This window comes from Seriola lalandi, unplaced genomic scaffold (assembly GCF_002814215.2).
Source record: "Seriola lalandi dorsalis isolate HSWRI2012SDOR001 ecotype SW California unplaced genomic scaffold, Sedor1 jcf7180002054969, whole genome shotgun sequence".
Taxonomy (NCBI): domain Eukaryota; kingdom Metazoa; phylum Chordata; class Actinopteri; order Carangiformes; family Carangidae; genus Seriola; species Seriola lalandi.
The window spans coordinates 21,371-27,017 of record NW_019525520.1 but is presented as its reverse complement, the minus strand read 5'-3'; positions in this window follow the sequence as shown (position 1 = coordinate 27,017).

The window sequence follows — 5,647 nt, the reverse complement described above, 5'->3', positions numbered from 1 at the left end:
TCAAAAAATGTCATAGTATAGTAAGACATAAAAATGTCAAAAAATGTCATAGTATAGTAAGGCATAAAAATGTAAAAAAAATGTCATAGTATAGTAAGGCATAAAAACGAGAAAAAAAGTCATAGTATAGTAAGGCATAAAACGTCATAGTATAGTAAGGCATAAAAATGACAAAAAATGTCATAGTATAGTAAGGCATAAAAACGACAAAAAAATATCACAGTTTAGTGAGGCATAAAACGTAACAGTATAGAAAGGCATAAAAACGACAAAAAAAAGTCATAGTATAGTAAGGCATAAAACGTCATAGTATAGTAAGGCATAAAAACGTCAAAGTATAGTAAGGCATAAAATGTCACAGTATAGTAAGGCATAAAAACGTCATAGTATAGTAAGGCATAAAAATAAAAAAAAAGTCATAGTATAGTAAGGCATAAAAATGAAATAAAAAGTCATAGTATAGTTAGGCATAAAAATGTCATAGTATATTAAGGCATAAAAATGACAAAGAAAGTCATAGTATAGTAAGGCATAAAAATGACAAAAAATGTCATAGTATAGTAAGGCATAAAAACATTAAAAAATGTCATAGTATAGTAAGGCATAAAAACATCAAAGTATAGTAAGGCATAAAAACGACAAAAAAAAAGTCATAGTATAGTAAGGCATAAGAATGATAAAACATGTCATAGTATAGCAAGGCATAAAAAGTCATAGTATAGTAAGGCATAAAAACGACAAAAAAATATCACAGTATAGTGAGGCATAAAACGTCACAGTATAGTAAGGCATTAAAACGACAAAAAAAAGTCATAGTATAGTAAGGCATAAAAACGAGAAAAAAAAGTCATAGTATAGTAAGGCATAAAACGTCATAGTATAGTAAGGCATAAAAATTACAAAGAAAGTCATAGTATAGTAAGGTATAAAAATGACAAAAAATGTCATAGTATAGTAAGGCATAAAAACGACAAAAAAAAGTCATAGTATAGTAAGGCATAAAAATGACAAAAAAAAGTCATAGTATAGTAAGGCATAAAAACGACAAAAGAATATCACAGTATAGTGAGGCATTAAACGTCATAGTATAGTAAGGCATAAAACGTCATAGTATAGCAAGGCATAAAAATGTCAAAAAATGTCATAGTATAATGAGGCATAAAACGTCATAGTATAGCAAGGCATGAAAACGTCAAAAAAGTCATAGTATAGCAAGGCATAAAAACGTCAAAAAAAACGTCATAGTATAGCAAGGCATAAAAATGTCAAAAAACGTCATAGTATAGTAAGGCATAAAAATGTCAAAAAAAGTCATAGTATAGTAAGGCATAAAAACGTCAAAGTATAGTAAGGCATAATACGGAAAAAAAATATCACAGTATAGTGAGGCATAAAACGTCATAGTATAGCAAAGCATAAAAACGTCAAAAAATGTCATAGTATAGCAAGGCATAAAAACGAGAAAAAAAAGTCATAGCATAGTAAGGCATAAAACGTCATAGTATAGTAAGGCATAAAAACGACAAAAAAAAGTCATAGTATAGTAAGGCATAAAAATGAAATAAAAAGTCATAGTATAGTAAGGCATAAAAACGTTTAAAAAAAGTCATAGTATAGGAAGGCATAAAAATGACAAAAAATGTCATAGTATAGCAAGGCATAAAAATGACAAAAAATGTCATAGTATAGCAAGGCATAAAAACGACAAAAAATATCATAGTATAGTCAGGCATAAAAATGTCAAAAAACGTCATAGTATAGCAAGGCATAAAAACATCATAAAATGTCATAGTATAGCAAGGCATAAAAACATCATAAAATGTCATAGTATAGTAAGGCATAAAAACGACAAAAAAATATCACAGTATAGTGAGGCATAAAACGTCATAGTATAGTAAGGCATAAAACGTCAGTATAGTAAGGCATAAAAATGTCAAAAAATGTCATAGTATAGCAAGGCATAAAAATGTCAAAAAACGTCATAGTATAGTGAGGCATAAAAACGTCAAAGAATAGTAAGGCATAATACGGAAAAAAAATATCACAGTATAGTGAGGCATAAAACGTCATAGTATAGCAAGGCATAAAAACGTCAAAAAAGTCATCGTATAGCAAGGCATAAAAACGTCATAGTATAGCAAGGCATAAAAACGTCAAAAAAGTCATCGTATAGCAAGGCATAAAAACGTCATAGTATAGCAAGGCATAAAAACGTCAAAAAAGTCATCGTATAGCAAGGCATAAAAACGTCATAGTATAGCAAGGCATAAAAACGTCAAAGTATAGTAAGGCATAATACGGAAAAAAAATATCACAGCATAGTGAGGCATAGAACGTCATAGTATAGCAAGACATAAAGACATCAAAAAATGTCATAGTAGAGTAAGGCATAAAACTTCATAGTATAGCATGGCATAAAAACGTCAAAAAACGTCATAGTATAGTAAGGTATAAAAAAGTCACAGTATAGTAAGGCATAAAAATGAAAAAAAATCATAGTATAGTAAGGCATAAAAATGAAATAAAAAGTCATAGTATAGTAAGGCATAAAAACGTTTAAAAAAAGTCATAGTATAGGAAGGCATAAAAATGACAAAAAATGTCATAGTATAGCAAGGCATAAAAATGACAAAAAATGTCATAGTATAGCAAGGCATAAAAACGACAAAAAATATCATAGTATAGTCAGGCATAAAAATGTCAAAAAACGTCATAGTATAGCAAGGCATAAAAACATCATAAAATGTCATAGTATAGCAAGGCATAAAAACATCATAAAATGTCATACTATAGTAAGGCATAAAAACGTCAAAAAATCTCATAGTGTAGTTAGGCATAAACATGTCATAGTATAGCAAGGCATAAATACGAAAAAAAAATATCACAGTATAGCAAGGCATAAAAACGTCAAAAAATATCATAGTATAGTAAGGCATAAAAACGTCAAAAAATATCATAGTATAGTAAGGCATAAAAACGTCAAAAAAGTCACAGTATAGCAAGGCATAAAAATGTCAAAAAAGTCATAGTATAGTAAGGCATAATACGGAAAAAAAATATCACAGTATAGTGAGGCATAAAACGTCATAGTATAGCAAGGCATAAAAACGTCAAAAAAGTCATAGTATAGTAAGGCATAAAATGTCATAGTATAGAAAGGCATAAAAACGTCAAAAAATATCATAGTATAGTAAGGCATAAAAAGTCACAGTATAGCAAGGCATAAAAATGTCAAAAAAAGTCATAGTATAGTAAGGCATAATACGGAAAAAAATATCACAGTATAGTGAGGCATAAAATGTCATAGTATAGTAAGGCATAAAAATGACAAAAAAAATCATAGTATAGTAAGGCATAATACGGAAAAAAAATATCACAGTATAGTGAGGCATAAAACGTCATAGTATGGCAAGGCGTAAAAATGACAAAAAGAAGTTATAGTATAGTAAGGCATAAAAATGTCAAAAATGTCATAGTATAGTAAGGCATAAAAACGTCAAAAAATTTCACAGTATAGTGAGGCATAAAATGTCATAGTATAGAAAGGCATAAAAACGTCAAAAAAAGTCATAGTATAGTAAGGCATAAAAACATCAAAAAACGTCATAGTGTAGTTAGGCATAAAAATGTCATAGTATAGCAAGGTATAAATACGACAAAAAATGTCACAGTATAGTAAGGCATAAAACGTCATAGTATAGTAAGGCATATAAATGACAAAAAAAGTCATAGTATAGTAAGGCATAATACGGAAAAATAATATCACAGTATAGTGAGGCATAAAACGTCATAGTATAGCAAGGCATAAAAATGACAAAAAGAAGTTATAGTATAGGTAGGCATAAAAATGTCAAAAATGTCATAGTATAGTAAGGCATAAAAACGTCAAAAAACGTCATAGTGTAGTTAGGCATAAAAATGTCATAGTATAGTAAGGCATAAATACGACAAAAAATGTCACAGTATAGAAAGGCATAAAAACGTCAAAAAATGTCATAGTATAGTAAGGCATAAAAATGTCAAAAAAAAGTCATAGTATAGTAAGGCAAAAAAACCTCACAGTATAGTAAGGCATAAAAATGACAAAAAAAGTCATAGTATAGTAAGGCATAAAAATGACAAAAAATGTCATAGTATAGCAAGGCCAAAAAAAACGTTAAAAAAAGTCATAGTATAGTAAGGCATAAAAACGACAAAAAATGTCATAGTATAGTAAGGCAAAAAAACCTCACAGTATAGTAAGGCATAAAGACGTCAAAGTATAGTAAGGCATAATACGGAAAAAAAATATCACAGTATAGTGAGGCATAAAACGTCATAGTATAGCAAGGCATAAAAATGACAAAAAGAAGTTATAGTATAGTAAGGCATATAAATGTCAAAAATGTCATAGTATAGTAAGGCATAAAAACGTCAAAAAACGTCATAGTGTAGTTAGGCATAAAAATGTCAAAAAATGTCATAGTATAGTGAGGCATAAAAATGAAAAAAAAAGTCATAGTATAGTAAGGCATAAAAATGTAAAAAAAAAAGTCATAGTATAGCAAGGCCAAAAAAACGTTAAAAAAAGTCATAGTATAGTAAGGCAAAAAAAACTCACAGTATAGTAAGGCATAAAAACGTCAAAGTATAGTAAGGCAGAAAAATGATAAAAAAATGACATAGTATAGTAAGGCATAAAAACGTTAAAAAATGTCATAGTATAGTAAGGCAAAAAAACGTGAAAGTATAGTAAGGCATAATACGGAAAAAAAAATATCACAGTATAGTGAGGCATAAAACGTCATAGTATAGTAAGGCAGAAAAATGATAAAAAATGTCATAGTATAGTAAGGCAAAAAAACGTGAAAGTATAGTAAGGCATAATACGGAAAAAAAATATCACAGTATAGTGAGTCATAAAACGTCATAGTATAGCAAAGCATTAAAACGTAAAAAAATCTCATAATGTAGTTAGGCATAAAAATGTCATAGTATAGCAAGGCATAAAAATGTCAAAAAAAGTCATAGTATAGTAAGGCATAAAAACGTCAAAAAAGTCATAATATAGTAAGGCATAAAAACGACAAAAACAGTCATAGTAGAGTAAGGCATAAAAACGTCAAAGTATAGTAAGGCATAAAAATGTCAAAAAATGTCATAGTATAGTAAGGCATAAAAATGTCATAGTATAGTAAGGCATAAAAATGTCATAGTATAGCAAGGCATAAAAATGTTAAAAAAAAGACATAGTATAGGAAAGCATAAAAACGACAAAAAAAGTCATACTATAGTAAGGCAAAAAAACCTCAAAGTATAGTAAGGCATAATACGGAAAAAAAATATCACGGTATAGTGAGGCATAAAACGTCATAGTATAGCAAGGCATAAAAATGTCAAAAAACGTCATAGTATAGCAAGGCATAAAAACGTAAAAAAATCTCATAATGTAGTTAGGCATAAAAATGTCATAGTATAGCAAGGCCTATATACGACAAAATATGTCACAGTATAGTAAGGCATAAAAATGTCAAAAAATGTCATTGTATATTAAGGCATAAAACGTCATAGTATAGTAAGGCAAAAGAACCTCAAAGTATAGTAAGGCATAATACGGGAAAAAAATATCACAGTATAGTGAGGCATAAAACGTCATAGTATAGCAAGG